At 42.2% G+C, this 21257-nt stretch overlaps 1 long non-coding RNA gene and 1 pseudogene across 1 annotated transcript; one reads left to right on the top strand and one right to left on the bottom strand.

The window, feature by feature from the left end:
• The first annotated feature begins 5455 nt into the window (after positions 1–5455).
• LOC120862446 lies at positions 5456–13649 on the top strand. The gene is made up of 2 exons (XR_005720772.1): positions 5456–5619; positions 13210–13649. It is a non-coding gene; the product is annotated as an uncharacterized LOC120862446 (long non-coding RNA).
• Positions 13650–18807: 5158 nt separating this feature from the next.
• On the bottom strand, positions 18808–20801 carry LOC120863105 (annotated as a pseudogene).
• Positions 20802–21257: the final 456 nt, after the last annotated feature.

Here is a 21257-nt window from a genome sequence, read left to right as displayed (position 1 = left end):
AACAACAAATACACCCAAAACATTCAGTGACTCAAAGAACAAGGTTTGGGTACTTCCCTGATGGTCTAGTGATTAGGACTCTGCGTTTCCACTATAGGGAGCTCAAGTTTGGATCCCTGGTTGGGGAACTAAGATCTGTAAGCCATGCAGCATGGCCAAAAAAAAAAAAAAAAAAAGAGAAGAAGAAGAAAAATAAAAAAAAAAACAAGGTTTTTTAGTGTGTTCTTCTCTCATATTCAGGGATCAAGCACATATTCAGGGACCCAGGTGAATGACTTGTCTTGAACGTCACCATCCAGTATCCTGGAAAGGGCAAAGAGCACGAAAAACCACCCAGGGAAGTGACACCCCCCCACCACTGCATTGGCCATAAGCAACTACAAGGCAGGGCTGAGAAGTGTGTTCCCCCCAGCTAGTTACAGGCTGGCTAGGCATTTCGAATACAGTATGTGGATAACAGGAGGAATGGATTTGAGGTGAGCACTGGGAAATCTCTGTGGTATGAATGGATGCATTGTACTTGGAGTCAGGCCAACAAAATCTGAACTATGTGCACCAACAGCTCTGGTACCCTTAGGTGAATCATTTAACCTCTCTCAAGTGGTATTTCCTCATCTGGCAAATGGGAAAGAGGAACTTTGGCAATGTTGATCTCATTCATGTGCAAATAAAAGGAAAAGAAACCAAGATATCCAAGAGCACAGAGTTATTAGGCCAACTCTTGTTTCCATCGGAATCCTCAGTGTAGGTGTACACAGCGGCAAGACCCACAGTGCACTCTACGTCTGGGAACAAAGGACAGATGAAGTGAAGAGAAGTGAAAGTCGCTCAGTCGTGTCCGGCTCTTCGAGACCCCATGGACTGTAGTCCATGGAATTCTCCAGGCCAGAATACTGGAGTGGGTATAGATATAAGCTGAAAAGCTGGAGGTATTTGTGGACCATGCAGCACATTCATCTGCAATAACTAACCTACTGAGTCAGTAGTACAGGAAAAGTGCTTGAACAAAGCTGAAGGTTTGTGTGTGCCACCTGCTCCTTGCTATTTTTAGCATGGCTTTCCAAAAAAAAAGAAAAATCAGAACGCAAGTAGATTGCGCAGTACTGATTGGCTTGCAAGTAGAAATAGAAGGAAATAGAAGTACAGAAATGCGTGGTTTCACATGCATTCCTTTGTTGAGTCCTTAAACAAAGATGTCCCAGGCACTTGAATACATTCATGAACTAAACACACAAACAGCTTATTTTCCAGTTGGTGAGAAACATAATAAGCAATAAATGTAACAAATTATTTATGTTAGAAAGTAGTAAGTGCTATGAAAACAAAACAGTGGAAGATCGGATGATGGGGGTAGGGAACAGGGGGCATGAGCAGTTTGCAGTTTTGAATAGGGTGGTCCAGGAGGACCTTATGGAGATGGTAAGATATGAGCAAAGACCCGAGTGATGGGTGGAGAGTTGGATATACAACATCTGGACAAAGCATGTTCCAGGCAGAGGGATCAGCAGGCAAGGACCTGAGATGAGGAAGGGTCTGCGTCTCACCCAGCAGGCTCTTGGATGTGATGCTCTTGGTAGCCTCCCAGTGGTCACCCTCCTCCCTTGGGGAAGAATGATAACAAGATGGGAAAAGGAACTAGCAGTTTTTCCCTGGAAACATAAAGAATGACAAGTGTATGTTTTTTTTTTCCCCATAAGAATCAAGATTATTACACTGTACAAATAGGGATATCTTTAATTTAAAATAGAATAATTATTCAGCACTTATCTTTAAAATCCCATTTCAGAGTGCATTCTATAACAGGAACTAGGTCATCCTTATATCATAATATTGTTCCTTGCTTACCCAATATATTTCTCTGAGAGGCACCATAACATTGTAAAAGCAAACTAGATTAGAGGGACAGACTGAAATAAGTTCTAGTCTTAGCCTTGACCCCTCCACCTACTAGCTGTGTATGTTACAAGCCTTAGGCTTCAATTTCCTGTCTGTAGGAAAGGCACAGTGTTATTGGATGAATGAGATGGTGTAAGGAAGATAAATAGCATAGTGTCCATCCTGCTTGCGTGCTAAGTCGCTTCAGTGGTGTCTGACTCTTAGGGACCCTATGGACTGTAAGCTGTCAGGCTCCTCTGTCTGTGGGAATCTTCAGGCAAGAGTACTGGGGCAGGTTGCTGTGCCCTCCTCCACGGGAATCTTCCCAACCCAGATATTGAACCTGTGTCTCTTGCATTGGCAGGTGGGTTCTTTACCCCTAGTTCCACCTGGGAAGCCCTGCAGACTACAGACTGTACCAACAAATATGAGCTTCTCCTTAAAGCAGGAAACTCAGTGGCAGTGTGGAATGTTTGCTTTATGCCAGACTTGAAAAAAGAAAAAGGAAAAAGTTCTCCTTGGAACACTGGGTCATATATGAAGCCCAGTTTGTTAAAGTGGAAACAGAAAACTTGGCTTTCCATTCAAACACCTTTGCTTCATTTTGGGGCCTCCTCTGAAAGCTTAGTGACCTCAAATACCATACTTCTGATGAACTGCCTGTGAGAATTTGGTGCAATGATGAGAAGAATCTTTCCGTGAAAGAAACTATTCTTCTAATAATGCCTTCAGCCCTAGCTCAGAGTCCTGTGGTTGCCAGTAGATCAAATAAAGCCTGGAGTAAAAATAAAATCTCTGTAGAGATTTGTTCATAGACGCCAACTTGCTGGAGGGCAGCATTTCTCAATGATTTCACAGTCTGGTATCTTTATTGACGATATTTCAGTTATATGCTGTCAATGGCAAATTTTTCTAACACCATAGTATTGGCTCAAAGCTCTTTCTGATTATGGAAGATGCTGTGAAGAATCATGATAAGGGGATTTCAAATGCTTTGATTCAAATGACATTCACAGCACTGACATTTAAACGACTAGTTTGGTTTTCCTTCCATAAGTCTGTCCACATTTTTGTGTTGTATATGGAAGGAAATTTAGAGAATTTCAAGAGCAAAGCCATCACATCCACAGCAGTCTATTTGTAAAATAAAATCTTTCCTGCTCAATGAAGAAAATTCTGTTGGTATGTAGACAGCTTTATTTTCAAATGATATGAACATGCTATTGGATTAAACTACTTCATAACATTCTTTGATATTCTTCAGTATTTCTCTACAGTAGTTTATACCTTTGTCTAATGTAGTATGGCAGACAGAAGTGGATTTTGGAGTTTTAAAGCTCTGTTTTATTCTCAGATCAACTGGTTGTTTGATCTCGAGCAAAAGAGCCTCCGTTTTCTCAAATGTAATGTCAGGATAGCTAGTAGGATTGTTCTGCTGATTTATCAGAAAATTTTTTAGAAAATACCCAATATTGGGGTTGTTGCCTACTAAGCCGTCAAGTGATAGCTATTATTTTCATCATCAGTCATCATAATACTTTTGTTCCTGGTTTGAAGGTCATTTCAAGGGCAATGCTATGTGAAACCTGAGTCAAATGACATACATTCTGGAGAGGGATATTTACAGCTAGGAGAAAAGCGAAACCAAAAAATAATATTTTTGAAAACTACCTACCATTTTTTCATTTCTATAAGTTAGCCCATCCAATGCTCACAATAACACAATTTTCTTTTCTTAATGTACGATTTTAAATTGTACAATTTGGTTGTTTTTCGTATATCCACGAGGTTACAGAACCATCACCACTATTTAATTTCAGGATTTTATCACCACAAGAAGAGACTCTACACCCATCAGCAATCATTCCACATCCCTCCCTGCCCAGTCCTTGGTAGCCACAGATTTACTTTCTGTCACTACAAACAGAACCATAGATTTGCCAACAAATAGAATCAAACATTATGTGGCCTTGTGGGTCTGGCTTCTCTCTTTTTTGCATACTGTTTTCAAGGTTCATCCATGTTTTAGCGTGTGTCAGTACTTCATTCATTTCTATGGCTGAATAATATTCCATTATACGGATGTACCACCTTGCATTTATCCATTCATCAGTTGATGGCACATTTGACAGCTGAGGATATTGAGACTTAGAAAGGTTAAGGAGAAGAAAGAAGGAAACCCATCTACTTGACTACCTTTGGTCTCTCTGACCTGTGAGAACAGAAAATATGATTGCAGAGTTGAATTTAAGTATCCATCTTGGGTCACCTCCCATCACCAGTGCCCCTTCCCTAGCTTGACATCTCCCTTCTTTCCCCATTTGGCTTAGATCTTCCTTGCTCTTGAATTCACAGAGTTAGGAAGCTCCTCTATCAGACAACAGCCCTGCCTGCTTTCCTCCTATGGCCCCACTTGCTTTGCTTTGTCCAGGTTGTACTCTTTTGATCCCCAGAGACCGTGAAGGCCAGTTCTGAGCTCATCAGAGAAAGTAAAGCCCCTACCTAAAGTTGGCAAGAGGCATCTGCACAGTCTTTCTAGAACTGTCATCTCACAGACCTCAGTGCAATTTTATTCAACAATACCCCACCCAGAGCCGACAAATAAAAAGTAAACCCTGTCCATAACACACTCCTCTGAATAAGAACGCACTGGGATATACAAAGCTGCATTTTTGGTCTCAGAATCAGTTATTTTTTCCCTTTTCACAGAATTTTAACTTTTTACAGCCCAGTAAAAAGTGGTTCAATAAAGACCTAATGAACCACGGGGATTTTTAAAATATATATATATTGAGGGATTTTACAGAGATGAGGAGTATTTATAACATATCCTCTTGAAACAAATTCATTTGAACAAGGTAATTGTTCTCTTGTGATAAGGAGGCAGCTGTTTTCATGGTGTTGCCATTGTTACCCATTTCTAAAAAGGTGTCTGCATTTAAAAAGGGCTTTGTAACTCATGAGCCACCTATTCCTTCCCTCCTGCCTTGGATGAAGTCACTAAGCTATCTTTATAATTTCAACATTATTTTCCAAGAACACACTGAGCAGCTATAAACAGAACATTAGGGAAATTCAAACCCATGCAAGTGGTAGGAAAACTGGATTAAACATCGGTCTGCTGTGGTGAAGAACCTGCCTGCCAGTGCAAGAGATGCGGGTTCAACCTCTGGGTCAGTAAGATCCCTTGGAGGAGGGCAACCCACTTCAGCTTTTTTGTCTGAAAAATCCCATGGACAGAGGAGCCTGGCGGGCTACAGTCCATGGGGTCGCAAAGAGCCAGATATGACTGAGCACATACACGCACACACACCACCATGATCAAAAGTGAGCCTGGTAAAAATCAACTAAAGAGAAATATTTCTGCTGCCTTTGGCATTATTGTGCTGCTTGGAGAATAAAGGTTTCAGATAATAGCATTGACTCCCAAAGTGAAAGGGTGATTTGCACATTTTCTCCTTGAAGAAATTACTGGTTATGGACAGGCAGCAGCCCTCCCACTTTCTGGGAAACTGATTTGGCATAACTTGCAATTCGTGTTCCTGCAACTGGAACACTGGAGGTGAGAATTCTCTTCTAGGACGGAGTTCTTTTTCACCTGGCATCAGCTTCCCTGCCCACCCTTCATCCCAACACATGTTAGTCATAAACAACTCTCTTGGCAATACAGGCTCTTCTCCGAGTTCTGTCAGTGGTTCTCCGAGTGTTTCCAGCCTGTCCGTTTGGGCCACAGCAACGAGCAGGGTAAGTTATCTCAGAGATGTTTCAAAACAAGAAATGAAATCTTCCTGACCTCTTTCTGGCCTCCTCCTTGGAAAAAGAATAGGAGTTGCCTGTTAGCAAGTCTTTGAACTTTTGCGTGATCTTTCCTTGAATTTCCAAGAGGAGTTCTGCAACAAGCTGCTTTGATTTTTTTTTTTAAATTGACATATATTGAGTTCTTGGTTTTAACTGATTTTGTTCCTCTGAGACTGTATTTTATTCATTTAATGTGATGGAGTTTGTGGTTGATCTGCTCTCAGTGGGAATAGGTTTTGCTTGGATTTTTAAAGGTTTATCTAAAATAACTAAATGATGAAAAAATTTCTCTTCCACTTCAGTGTAACTAAGCTTACCAGTAATCAAATAAAATGAGTTGTTATCAGCTCAATACACAGCTTTTTACTTTGTATTTTTAAATAGAAAAGAAGGGGAAAGAGCTTTATCAAAGAACAGAACTCGGAGAAGCAAGTTCTTAATAGAGGTCTTTTGAATCCAGACAAGTAAATATGTAAAATTTTCCAGGTAGGGTGTGACTGGTGAGAGTAGATTTGAAAGCAGAAGGTGAGGCAAAATGAGCAAAGTTATTAAAACCATGATCACTATCAACTACACGGCCTCCCCGATGGCTCAGGGGTTAAGAGTCCACCTGCAGTGCAGGAGACACAGGTTCGATCCCTGAGTTGGGAAGATCCCCTGAAGGGGGAAATGGCAACCCACTCCAGTATCCTTGCCTGAAAAAAATCCCTGGACCAAAAATCCCAGAGCTGGAAGGGCTACAGTCCAAAGGGTCACAAAGAGTCAGACTTGAATTAACAACTGGGCATGAGCGCAATACTATATGTGTATGTATTGAAGTGAAGTGAAGTGAAAGTCACTCAGTCGAGTCTGACTCTTCGTGACCCCATGGACTGTACAGTGCATGGGATTCTCCAGGCCAGAATACTGGAGTGGGGAGCCATTCCCTTCTCCAGGGGATCTTCCCAACCCAGGGATTGAATCCAGGTCTCCCTCATTGGAGGCAGATTCTTTACCAGCTGAGCCCCAAGGGAAACCCAAGAATACCTAATGACTGAGTCTGAGCACAATACTATATATGTATGTTTAGGTATGTATTACTGAGTCATTTACTGTATACCTGAAACTAACAAAATATAAATCAACTATACTTCAAAAATTTTTTTTAAATCTATGATATAAACTTGCAATTAAATTCATTATATCAAAACCAAATGTAATCAATACTCAAACTCCATCACTTCCTACTTACATTACTACAGTTCCTACTTACATTTGTTCTTATCTGTGGACTGCAGGTAATTAACATAGATTGTATCTGTGTGGTAGAAACAGCACATGGTTGAGCCTTACTGCATATCCCTCCAACTCCATGCACAGGGATGTGAGGTTAGTAGCTTGACATTGGCTTTGCTGGAGTAAATACACCACGAAATCCGGACAAACAGAACAAAGTAGGGCTTTTCACCAGACCTGCAGTTGTTTCAAACATTTACGAGCTCTCTACGACTGAACAGCATAGTGACCTTGCTGGTTCAGAGCATGAATAGAGCTAAAGGGCCTGTTCTGGAGAACTGATTGCTCTAGATGTGTTTTTGCTTTTGTTTTTAACCTCTTCATCCTTCAGCATCATTCCTTTCTCTGTGAATTAACTCCTTTTTATTCCATGTAGTTGCACTAAAGGGTGAAATTACAAATCCCCAACTCTCTCTGGTCTCGGTGGTGGCTTGAGTCTGACCAATCATGGTACTGCAAGCCACCAGCCACAGTGATTGGTTCAGGTATGAGCATATGAGCCAGACTGGAACAGAATCCTCCTTAGAATGTAATGGATGGAAGCTGGCTAGGATTAAGAGCAGCATATATAGGCAGAGGGAAGCAGGACCCTGAGGGCATTATTTGAAATTTGTTTGAAGCCAGATGCCCTTTGGACTTCCTAGTTACCTAAGCCAATATAGTCCCTTTTTTTGCATGACAAATAGACATTTTTAAAATCTTGGGTAACTCTGCTAAAATGCCATATAATATCATATGCAGTGGTCCAGTGGCTAAGACTCCATGCTCCCAACGCAGGGGACCTAGGTTCCATCCTTGGTCAGGGAACTAGATCCCACATACTGCAGCTAAGAGTTCATGTGCCACAACTAGATTCTGCAGGCCAAAACTGAAAAAAAAAAAAAAAATCCAGCATGGCACAACAAAGATCAAAGATCCAGTGCGCTGCAGCTAAGACCCAACACAGCCAAATAAAATAAATGAATATTAAAATAAATCATACTGAGAAGTTTCTTCTCAGGCTACAGGGACAGAGATGCATAGAGGGGGGTTGTAATTTGACCTATACTGTGACCAGATTTGTAGACCACAAAATAGTCTTTAAACACGGTCCTACTGCAATTTTTCGGATCAACCAGAATTTGTGTAAATGTATGTGATTCTATTTAAAATACTAAATATTATAGTTGCTTGATACCTTGAAGTTCCGGAAAGACAAGGACAATGCAAGGTCTACCATCACATCCCCAGGCCTTATGCCCGCATCATGTAGAAGTGAAGAGGAGATCACTCAGGAAATACTGGTTGAGAGTAAGGCTGTCTCCTAAGGACGCTGCTTCCGGCTGTACCATGATGATGACTCAGCGGTTTTATGCAATACCCCACAGCTTTCTTTGTGGAAAGGCATATGGGCGACGCTGTTTGATGTGAGGCAGGGTAAGCAAATTCAATAAGTAAAGACATTCTAGCTCATCAGCATGCGGTTTGACCTTGAGAGCTGAAGTTGTTTCTGTATAAGCCGAATTTCCCGTTTGTCAGTCTCTGCACTCAAGGGACCCAAGGAAGAAAAATATCCTACCCTGTTTTATAACAAGCGAATAAAAGTGTTAATCTGTTGGCTATTTGCAAAGTAATTTAAAGCTATAACTCAGCTTTCAAAGTTCACAAATTTGTTTCTAGTATATCTCATACCCACTCACAGCAACATCAAACAAAAATGCTCTTGTCAGGACAGACTGGTGGTTGCTAAGGGGGATGGAAGGATTGGAGGTATGGGATTAGCAGAGGCAAACTATTATATATAGGATGGATAAACATCAAGGCCCTACTGTAAAACACATAGGATTATATTCACTCTCCTGTGACAAATCATAATGGAAATGAATATGAAAAAGAATGTACATATATACATATAGATAAAGAATATGAAAAAGAATATATATGAGTATATTAATAAATATAACTAGGTCACTTTGTTGTATGGAAGAAATTAACATGACATTGTAAATTAACTATACTTCAGTAAAATTTCAATAAATAAACACATAAAAAAGAATGCTCTTGTCAAAACAAGTGAATATGTTAGTTGCTCAGTGATGTCTGACTCTTTGCAATCCCATGGACTGTAGCCGGCCAGGCTCCACTGTCCATAGGGATTCTCTAGTAAAGAATACTGGAGTGGGATGCCGTGCCCTCCTCCAGGGGATCTTCCCAACTCCAGGGATCAAACTCAGGTCTCCCACATTGCAGGCAGATCTTTACCATCTGAGCCACCATGAAGCCCTATCAAAACAAGAGCAGTGTCCTATCCCAGTTGGACTCTTTTAGGGAAACACCCACCACCCCTTTGGCATTTCCATAGAGATGAAGGAGCAGGGATGGAGGGTTGGAATGAACATTTCTGGATCTTCTCTCTGTCCCTTTACTCATTCTTGCTCATGAGAATGAAAACAGATCTGTCTGGAGAGACAGAGAATAATCAGGCATATATTTACCAAGCTCACCGGGGTGGGGTGAGGCACAGTGTTGAAAGGCCAGAAGCATATCAGTCTTTCCTTCAGCTGGCCCTCTGTTCTTCCAAAAGTCGGTTATTAAACAGCCACGATTCATTGTGGGGTTGGCTTGGAGAAATGTGAGCTCTACAGAAAACAGCTATCCCTATAGGTAAGGAACAAGGCCCAAACTGGGAGAAAAGGAGGAAATTCTGACCTCCATTAAGCCTAACTTCAACCCTCTGGGTATGTGCTGTATGCTCCGTCATGTCCGATTCTTTGCAACCCCATGGACTGTAGCCCACCAGGCTCCTCTGTCCATGGAATTTTCCAGGCAACAATACTGAAGTGGGTTGCCATTTCTTACTCCAGGGGATCTTCCCAACCCCGGGATCAAACCCCGTGTCTCCTGCATCTCTTGCATCGGCAGGCAGATTCTTTATTGCTGAGCCACCAGGGAAGCCCTTTAAAATGGTTTGTTAATTGCTACAAAAGCTAACCACCTGGGGAGGGAGAAAGAAGGGAGGTTTGGGAGGGGGGGGCCATGGGTGGACCTATGGCTGATTCTTGTTGATGTATGATAGAAAACCACAAAATTCTATAAAGCAATCATCCTTCAACTCAAAAAATAAATTTAAAACAAAACAAAGCAAAAAAAGCTAAACACCATTGGAGCCTTCAGCAAGTCATAATCTTTTTGCTGGTAAAAGATTTTGGCCTTGATGTTGATGGCTGCTGACTGATCAGGGTGGCGGTTGCTGAAGTTTGAGGTGGCCGTGACAATTTCTTAAAATAAGACAGTAAAGTTTGCTGCGCTGATCGACACTTCCTTTCACAGATGACTTCCCTGTACCATTCGATGTTGTTTGATATCATTTTACCCACAGTAGAACTTTCAGAATTGGAGTCAGTCCTCTCAAACCCTGCCGTTGTTTTATCAACTAAGCTTATGTAATATTCTAAACCCTTAAACCTCAACTCTAGCACTTGTTTATCAGGGGCTTGCCAAGCCAGCAGGGGATACGTTGGTTTGCTCTAGCAGTGACGCCATATCAAGAACAGCTACTACGATTTGAGTCACCATCTGGTTAAGTTTACAATAATCAACCATCATTCTCTGTGATCCATTATCAGCCAAATAGCAAATACAGATTTGGTAGAAATCACCACCCAAACCTCCCAAGCCTTTGATGGTGGCACTAATCTCCGCAGTACCTGTAAGACTGCAGTATTACTGTTGGTTTACTAATTGGGTAAGTTTTAATGGCATCCATTTGCTCTCTCCTACCATTAACAGTTCTCATTTCACAGGTCACAGAACCAACTTGGGGCTTCTTCCAGTTGCTGAATAGCAAAGCAAATCTAGAGTTGGAGAATTAGTCAGAAGGTGGGTTCAGGAACTCACCAGACACACAGATTAACGTGAGTCAAAAGTTCTTTGATACCTTGACGTCATGTCAAGGGTGGACCTTGACATTCTGACTGGTAGACCACAGTAGCATTTTGTATCTCTAGGAAACAGCGTCAGCTCGGAGTCAGAATCACAACACCTGATCCATCTCCTTGCTCTGGCGCACAGTTATCCTGGAAAATAAATAGCCACAGATTCCTAATGGGAAGGCTGTGAGGAGTGTTGTTGCAGAAACTTTGCCTGTATAGCAGGGTTTTCCCCTTAGGTAACTCCACATTTAAGGATCCCTCTTTTAAGGGACCCTTCATCCAAGAGGCTCTGTATTTGTCAGAAGGATCAAGGCTGGTTGAAAGAAAGTGATTCCATTAAGGTGATTCAAGTCAGGCCTCCGTTTATCAGATCTCAGGCTTTTCCACTTATACAGAATGGAGTAAGACTTTAGTGGAATGTCCATCTGCTTCCATTCTAAGGACACCACAGTCAGTCACCAATGCTAAAGATTTCTGTAGGTCAGGCTGTTCCTATGATGACTTCAGCTCAGCTGTTCCCCATTGAAACCATGGCTATGCTCTCTCTGGCAATCAAGTACATTGGAAGGGAAGATTTTGAATGCTGTCATCTCAACCAGTGTAAAGAGAAGGACCATCTGCTATGAATCTTGGCCCCATGCAGGAGTGATTACTGCTTGAGGACAGAAAGCAGAGGAGCATGCCCTCTGCCTGGATCCAGAAGGAGAGAGGAGAAAATCCCCTGCATCTGAACAGAGGAGTGAAAAAGATGAATGGATGGAGCCTGCACCTGGCTTTGGGAGCCAGTTACTCTCCTACCATGTGACTTGGCTCAAACTCCGTAGATGTAAGTCTGAGCCAAATTGCCCCTACTTCTGTCTTGGGGAAGGGCAGGATAAGAAGATGGAGAGAGGCAACCTTTCTAATCCTAGCATTCACCCAGGTGAGAAAAGGGTACAGATCCCTTCCTACATGGAAACAAGACTGCTAATATGAGTCCGGATGAAAGTATAGGGTTTGGATCAGGTGAAATGACAGGCTTCACGTGCTTGACCTAGGGGGAAAGAGGATTCAGGAGCACAAAGGCAGGAAAGGGTGGCAAAGGGGTTCTCTGGTTCTGACAAGTGACCTGCACCCCACTTAAGCTCCTGTCCCAAGAGGGAGCTAGGTGACAATAAGGACTCAAAGCCTGACTTGTGATACAAAGTGTACATGGCATCAGAACTTCACAGTATTTAGGACAATAGAAGTAATTTCAAAGCAATTTCCAGTCTGTAAGCAGAAATTTCCTCAAGTGTCTCCAAATTTTATTAGCTGAAAATTAGACAGCTATTCCCTAATCACTGCAACCCCTAGAAATGTGGCCCTTTGAGCAAGTTTGCCCTGAAGTTGCAGTTATGCAAAAATAAGCCATTTATGTAACAATGAGTTTTAGATAATTCTCTACTTCCCAGGTGGCTCAGTCTGTAAAGAATCTGCCTGCAATGCAGGAGACTGCCTGCAATCAGGAAGATCTCCTGGGGAAGAAAATGGCAACCAACCCCAATATTCTTCCTGGAGAGTCCCATGGACAGAGGAGCCAGAAGGGCTACAGTCCATGAGGTCACAAGTGTCAGACACGACCTAGCAACTAAGCCACCACCACCTATAACATTAGTCCTTCTGCGGGAAATGTTCATGTGGCTATTAAATATTCACTAAGACTTCAACTTTCATTTTTACACATCCCAGAATGAAAAAACAAATGCAGGAAATACATTTCCTGGTACCAAACCATACATTTCAATTCAGTTCAAGAAGCTGAAAGAATAGGACCCCTGCCTTCCAAGGGACACAAAAAGCAGCAGGGGCTCCGCTTTGAAAAAGAGGCTAAGAATAAAGCAGGCACAGCAAATAACAGCTCTGGGCAGGAAAGAAACCAGTCACACTCTTGCCAAAAATTATTGCATTAAATGTGACCCCTACTTTACGGCGACAACCACAATTTAGTTTTTGAATCCTTCCCTTTATAAGTAGGGCTTCCCGCTACTTTCTGAGAAATGGAAGCACTTCTGTTTGCAAGATGATTGATTTTTTTTTTTTTCAAAAGCCAGAATTTAAGACTGGCATCAAAACTCAGCCAACTTAAGGCTAGGGAGAAGAGAGTAACACTGGTTATTTTATCCGAAGATGAGCCAGTCACATTTTTGGTACATCAATGCCACGTTTGCCTAAGAACAAATTTAGGAAGCCTGGCTGCACGCATATCTCCTATTTGTGACTTCTCTGCATGATTGGATGGTATTGGCAATGATCTGGAATAGTCACCAGGGGATGCTTCCCCTAAGAACAGCATAGTTAAGTGGCATTTCTATGGTGTTCTTTTTCATAGTGACAAATGGACCCGAGATGGATGAAATTACATGGAGCCCCACATGACCAGCTGTGTTCAAGCAGAGATTCACCAGGAGGATGTAGAAAATGTTCTTGTTCAAGGAGAGAAATTTCAAGGTGGAGATGGTAGGGGCAGGGGAGCTGGGATGTTGTGTTTTAAAACATTCAGGAGATCAAAATAGGTAAGCAAGCTCGGAAGATCCTTCAGGAATAGCAGAAATAATGGCACATACTCTTCATTGTGGGATACTTTAAAATGACTAATAAAATGAACATTAACTATCTTCCCTTTGACATATTTTCAAAGCCTTCAGAAATGAAAACAGTTTCTTCATTAATGGTCAATTTCAACTGTGTTTGAAAGAAAATGTAAAATGTCATTAATACGGGAATTGTGTGATCTAAGCCACCCAGCATTAAAAATAGGTGAGAATGACATTCAGTTTTGAAGCTTAACTTTGAACGGGTGCTCAGTCTTCCTAAAATATCACCTAATGATTAGACATGCTGATCGTTCCTCTGTGAAGAAAGTTATAGCCTCATGGAATACATAACATCTGTTTAAACTTAAGCATTCTAAGGAAAAAAAAATAATTGATTATTAAGGGGAAAGAAGTTGAGTTTGGGAGTAGGAATGCAGAAAAGAAATATCTACAACTGAAATAAAAGGTGAGAAATAAAACACATTTGGGAAAAACTTATGGTCCCAGGACCTAGGATTATTCTATGAGGCCACTGTGCTTTTTGTTTTCTGTTTCTCCATAGTTCCATAGTTACATTGGGCTTCCCTGATGGCTCAGATGGTAAAGAGTCTGCCTGCAGTGCTGGAGACATGGGTTTGATCCCTGGGTCAGGAAGATCACCTGGAAAAGGAAATGGCAACCCACTTCAATATCCTTGTCTGGAAAATCCCATGGATGGAGGAGCCTGACAGGCTATAGTCCATGAGGTCGCAAAGAGTGGGACATGACTGAGCGACTTCCCTTTTTTTTTCTTTGAGGCTGAGCTGGTAAAGAGTCTGCCTGTAATTCAGGAGATGTGGGTTTGATCCCTTGGTTGGGAAGATTCCCTGGAGAAGGGAAATGCTACCCATTCCAGTATTCTGGCCTGGAGAATTCCATGGACTGAACAGTCCATGGGGTTGCAAAGAGCTGGACATGACTGAGCAACATTCCCTTTCATAGTTACATAGGCCCATACTCCCTAGTCATACATCATACAGCTTTTTAAATTTTATGTTCTAGTAACTCCCTTTCTTTCAATTCTTCCCTTAGCAGAGACCACTGGGGGAAAAAATTCTTAAAAATAAAATATCTGCATATACACAAATGATACAATTTCTGTTTCATATTCCTCATGAAGATCATAAACACAGTTTTTGGCTGATTAAACTTCAGTCTCTCTTCCTTACAGCCCAAGAGTCTAGAATAGTTCCTGGCACATAGTAAATAAAGGCTTCTCTAACTTGGAGTCCGAGGGCACAGGAGGGCCTAGAGGAGCCATCCCACGTTGAAGGTCAGGAAGGGCGGTGGTGAGGAGATACCCTTCGTCCAAGGTAAGGAGCAGTGGCTGCGCTTTGCTGGAGCAGTCGTGAAGAGATACCCCACGCCCAAGGTAAGAGAAACCCAAGTAAGATGGTAGGTGTTGCAAGAGGGCAACAGAGGGCAGACACACTGAAACCATACCCACGGAAAACTAGTCAATCTAATCACACTAGGACCACAGCCTTGTCTAACTCAATGAAACTAAGCCATGCCCGCTGGGCAACCCAAGATGGGCAGGTCATGGTGGAGAGGTCTGACAGAATGTGGTCCACTAGAGAAGGGAATGGCAAATCACTTCAGTAGTCTTGCCTTGAGAACCCCATGAACAGTATGAAAAGGCAAAATGATAGGAAACTGAAAGAGGAACTCCCCAGGTCAGTAGGTGCCCAATATCCTACTGGAGATCAGTGGAGAAATAACTTCAGAAAGAATGAAGGGATGGAGCCAAAGCAAAAACAATACCCAGCCGTGTATGTGACTGGTGATAGAAGCAAGGTCCGATGCTGTAAAGAGCAATATTGCATAGGAACCTGGAATGTCAGGTCCATGAATCAAGGCAAATTGGAAGTGGTCAAACAAGAGATGGCAAGGGCGAATGTCGACATTCTAGGAATCAGCAAACTAAAATGGACTGGAATGGGTGAATTTAATGGATGACCATTATATCTACTACTGCGGGTAGGAATCCCTCAGAAGAAATGGAGTACCCATCATGGTCAACAAAAGAGTCCAAAATGCAGTACTTGGATGCAATCTCAAAAACGACAGAATGATCTCTGTTCATTTCCAAGGCAAACCATTCAATATCACAGTAATTCAAGTCTATGCCCCAACCAGTAACGCTGAAGAAACTGAAGTTGAACAGTTCTATGAAGACCTATAAGACCTTTTAGAACTAACACCCCCAAAAGATGTCCTTTTCATTATAGGGGACTGGAATGCAAAAGTAGGAAGTCAAGAAACGCCTGGAGTAACAGGCAAATTTGGCCTTGCAATGCGGAATGAAGCAGGGCAAAGACTAATAGAGTTTTGCCAAGAAAATGCACTGGTCATAGCAAACACCCTCTTCCAACAACACAAGTGAAGACTCTACACATGGACATCACCAGATGGTCAACACCGAAATCAGATTGATTATATTCTTTGCAGCCAAAGATGGAGAAGCTCTATACAGTCAACAAAAACAAGACCAGGAGCTGACTGTGGCTCAGATCATGAACTCCTTATTACAAAATTCAGACTTAAATTGAAGAAAATAGGGAAAATCGCTAGACCATTCAGGTATGACCTAAATCAAATCCCTTATGATTATACAGTGGAAGTGAGAAATAGATTTAAGGGCCTAGATCTGATAGATAGAGTGCCTGATGAACTATGGAATGAGGTTCGTGACATTGTACAGGAGACAGGGATCAAGACCATCCCCATGGAAAAGAAATGCAAAAAAGCAAAATGGTTATCTGGGGAGGCCTTACAAATAGCTGTGAAAAGAAGAGAAGTGAAAAGCAAAGGAGAAAAGGAAAGATATAAGCATCTGAATGCAGAGTTCCAAAGAAGAGCAAGAAGAGATAAGGAAGCCTTCTTCAGTGATCAATGCAAAGAAATAGAGGAAAAGAACAGAATGGGAAAGACTAGAGATATCTTCAAGAAAATTAGAGATACCAAGGGAACATTTCATGCAAAGATGGGCTTGATAAAGGACAGAAATGGTATGGACCTAACAGAAGCAGAGGATATTAAGAAGAGGTGGCAAGAATACACAGAAGAACTGTATAAAAAAGATCTTCATGAGCAAGATAATCACGATGGTGTGATCACTCATCTAGAGCCAGACATCCTGGAATGTGAAGTCAAGTGGGCCTTAGAAAGTATCAGTACGAACAAGGCTAGCGGAGGTGATGGAATTCCAGTTGAGCTATTTCAAATCCTAAAAGATGATGCTGTGAAAGTGCTGCACTCAATATGCAAGCAAATTTGGAAAACTCAGCAGTGACCACAGGACTGGAAAAGGTCAGTTTTCATCCCAATTCCAAAGAAAGGCAATGCCAAAGAATGCTCAAACTACCGCACAATTGTACTCATCTCACATGCTAGTTAAGTAATGCTCAAAATTCTCCAAGCCAGGGTTTAGCAATATGTGAACCATGAACTCCCTGATGTTCAAGCTGGTTTTAGAAGAGGCAGAGGAACCAGAGATCAAATTGCCAACATCTGCTGGATCATGGAAAAACCAAGAGAGTTCCAGAAAAACATCTATTTCTGCTTTATTGACTATGCCAAAGCCTTTGACTGTGTGGATCACAATAAACTGTGGAAAATTCTGAAAGAGATGGGAATACCAGACCACCTGACTTGCCTCTTGAGAAATCTGTATGCAGGTCAGGAAGCAGCAGTTAGAACTGGACATGGAACAACAGATTGGTTCCAAATAGGAAAAGGAGTGAGTCAAGGCTGTATATTGTCACCCTGCTTATTCAACTTCTATGCAGAGTACATCATGAGAAATGCTGGGCTGGAAGAAACACAAGCTGGAATCAAGATTGCCGGGAGAAATATCAATAGCCTCAGATACGTAGATGATACCACCCTTATGGCAGAAAGTGAAGAGGAACTAAACAGCCTCTTGATGAAAGTGAAAGAGGAGAGTGAAAAAGTTGGCTTAAAGCTCAACATTCAGAAAACGAAGATCATGGCATCTGGTCCCATCACTTCATGGGAAATAGATGGGGAAACAGTGGAAACAGTGTCAGACTTTATTTTTTTTGACTCCAAAATCACTGCAGATGGTGATTGCAGCCATGAAATTAAAAGATGTTTACTCTTTGGAAGAAAAGTTATGACCAACCTAGATAGCATATTGAAAAGCAGAGACATTACTTTGCCGACTAATGTCCGTCTAGTCAAGGCTATGGTTTTTCCTGTGGTCATGTATGGATGTGAGAGTTGGACTGTGAAGAAGGCTGAGCGCCAAAGACTTGATGCTTTTGAACTGTGGTGTTGGAGAAGACTCTTGAGAGTCCCTTGGACTGCAAGGAGATCCAACCCGTCCATTCTGAAGGAGATCAGCCCTGGGATTTCTTTGGAAGGAATGATACTAAAGCTGAAGCTCCAGTACTTTGGCCACCTCATGCAAAGAGTTGACTCATTGGAAAAGACTCTGATACTGGGAGAGATTGGGGGCAGGAGGAGAAGGGGATGACAGAGGATGAGATGGCTGGATGGCATCACTGACTCGATGGACATGAGTCTGAGTGAACTCCAGGAACTGGTGATGGACAAGGAGGCCTGGCGTGCTGCAATTCATGGGGTTGCAAAGAGTCGGACACGACTGAGCGACTGAACTGAACTGAACTGAACCTGGAGTCCCAAGAAAGCAGAGACTGAGATAAAGACCTTTTTGTTTGTTTGTTTTTAGTAACCACTATACTATAGTGGCTTGTGGGAATCTTAGTTCCCTGACTAAGAATCAAACCTCTGCCCTTGGCAATGAAAGTGCAGAGTCCACTTTCATTGGACTGCCAGAGAATTCTGTAGACAAAGACTTTAAATGTAACTACTTTACTGGTGAAAGAAATCCCAGAAGAGCAAAAGTGAGGGAAAAGGGTTCAGAGGGCAAATGTTGGCCTGATTGTTGAAGACAGTCCTTTGCTAAGTGTAGAAACTGTATCTGAAAATAATCTTCTGAGAGAGGAAGAAAGAAGCCTTCATCTCTGGATCCCATCTCCCACTGGTCTCCCGCATGTTTCTGAGTCATGCATGTATGCGACCTCCCGAAGTCCCCACCTCGTGGTCAACAGAAAAGCTGTGGGCAGGTGGTGCCCAGAGGAAGTTGGAAAGAGCTCAAGCAGAAGAGAGGGTGGGAAGGGGTACATAAGAGGAGTCTAACACCATACTCAATAAATGCTTGCCAAAAGGATAGAATTTTATTACAATAGTAATAAAGTCATAGATTGAAGAGGAGTAAAAAGTCCTTAGCAATTCGATATCACAATTATCTATAGTTTAACGAAGAAAAGACACAGGTTCTGCTTGCTTGTTGTTTTTCTTTTTTCCAAGCTTTTGTCTGTTTATTCAAATGTGATGTGTCTTTAGGAGGTTAAAAACAGGCTGGAGACACCATTATCCTTTGAATAACACAGAGAGCCACTGAAAAGGGAATCGAGGCCACTGTAGGTTGTAAGACTAGTGTATTAAGAGTAAGTCCCTATCCATATTCCTGGACTGTAAACATGGAGAACCAAAGTATCAGAGGTAGCACAGGAGGTATCAAACAGAACGAGACAAACCGTTTGTTCTGTCTTCCTCGCTTATGCAATCAACGCACACTTAAGCAAAACTGAATTCCTCGTTAAGCAAACATTTTTGCATGAGCTGCCTTCTTTTTATCTTTCTGTGCCTTTATCTTTTGCTTGACTTGCAGCAATTCTGCCTGGATAGCTTTATCTTCTGGTGCTATCTCCTGAGCTTTCTTAAAATCAGCTAATGCTTGAACATATTCTTTTAATCCTTGCCATCCTTGGGCTCTATGGTACAGTGCTTTGGTATTTGATGGGTCTGTTTCAAGGGCCTCCAAACAGCTATCGACTGCACCCTGCCGATCAGACATCTTCAGTTTGTAAGCACTGATATTCAGCACGCAGTTCAAAGTGACAGGCTGCAGCTTTGCTCCATCTGCGTCCTCAGCAGCAGCCCTAGAGCCTTCCACATACCTTAAAACTTTTATGTACTTTTTAATGGCCATCTTCCAGTTCTGGGATTTGAAAAATGTATTTCCAATGTTTTTTAAGTCTTCTGATATTAATACAATTTTATCTATATCTTTTAAATCCATGTCCGCATCCTCGGGGAAATCTGGGTGACTGTCACCAGATTCATCCCTTGGGAATACTTCCCAATCATCACCTTCTTTCATTTCTCCACATTTTGCAATAATACACAATTTGGCAGGTTTTTCACCTTTCACCTCCACATTTTCCAGAATCTTTGCCACATCCATTCTTTAATCCCTTGGCCAAACACTATGTGCTTCCCATCCAAGTGTGGAGTCAGAACCGTGGTGATGAACTGTAAGCTGCTGGTGTTGCTGCCCGCTTTGGCCATGCTCAGCAATCCCTCCTCGTTATGCTTATAATGGAAATTTTCACCTTCAAGTTTTTCACCACAAATGCTTTCTCCACCTGTCCCATTCTGATTTGAGAAGTCTCCACCCTGAGTTATCAAGTTTTTAATAATTCGATGCAAAGGACATCCTTTGAAACAGGGAGGTTTTCCAGTGGTGGGTCCAGTGCTTTTTGCTCCTGTATACAATGCACAAAAATTCTGCAGTTTTGGGTATAATATCTGCAAACAATTCTAAGACAATTCAACCAACTTGCTCCCCTCTGATGTCCACATTGAAGAAGACTCGGGGGTTACTGGGGTTGGAGAGCTTAGCCTGGGAGATGGAGACAACATTGTGGCCTTAAGATGCGTGTATGACCACCTCGTAACACCGCGTGGTCACTGGACAGCTCGAACCCTAAAGTTGCAAGGTCCACCCACAGGTTCTGTTTTAAAAGAAGTGGTTTCATGGAAGAATTTTAATATTGGTTGATTTTTGAAGCAGTTTTCCAACTATCAGCTCAGTCTAACTAGAGCTGATTGGCTGAGGATCTGCAGCAAAGTGACAAAAAACTCACAAATGATGCACCTGCCCCTCAGTTGGCTTAAAGAAAAGTCGTTCCTGAAAGCATGGAGCAAATCACACATTTCCACGAGCGTCATCAGCAGTTACCCACTAAGTTAACTTAAGTGAGTCTTCAAATTTGCCGCTGTCAGCTGCAAGACTTCACATGGACTCATCCTTCCCCATCCCATCACCCCTTTGTGACTATGACCCGTTCTTCAGAGCTAAACTGGGAAATCACTGTTACCAAAAAGCCTTCGCATTCCCCCTCTCTCTCCCCTTCGCTTTCCCTTCCTTCTTCCCTGTCTCCCTTCCTTCCAGCTTTCATCCCTCTCATTACTTCGTCTTGGTTGCTTCCACATTACTCAATTTTACCGCCATCACTACATCTCTCATACTCTTATAAGACTGACTCTTTCCCTCACTAGACTGTCAGCTCTTCCAGGGCTGGGATTCCGGCACTTATGTTTTAGGACCTGACACACAGCAGGCATCCACAAATTTCAGCTTAATGAAAAAATAAATCAGTTGCCATTTGAATAATAGGGAAAAGTGCAAAGGTTTTTAAGAGATGGTAGCTGATGGTTATAGTGGGGTGAATCAAGGGGATCTTGGAGGAGCTAGATGCAAAAGGAAGATGAGACTCATGGATTTAGACACGCTGTTTCAGCGGAGGCTGTGACCATAGGTGGAAACATGTTTAATTTACTGTAAGGCAGTGGATTCTTCAGCTTGATGAGGGCAGGGAGCTCTACAGCAGGTCACGGGGAATAAAATCAGAGAGGAAAGTGGGGGTCAGGTTGCAGGGGGGACCAAATGGCAGGCTTAGCAGCCTTA

This window comes from Oryx dammah, unplaced genomic scaffold (assembly GCF_014754425.2).
Source record: "Oryx dammah isolate SB20612 unplaced genomic scaffold, SCBI_Odam_1.1 HiC_scaffold_4, whole genome shotgun sequence".
In the NCBI taxonomy this organism is placed as follows: Eukaryota; Metazoa; Chordata; class Mammalia; order Artiodactyla; family Bovidae; genus Oryx; species Oryx dammah.
Note: the sequence above shows the minus strand (reverse complement) of the source record. Positions and strands in the feature narration are given on the sequence as shown.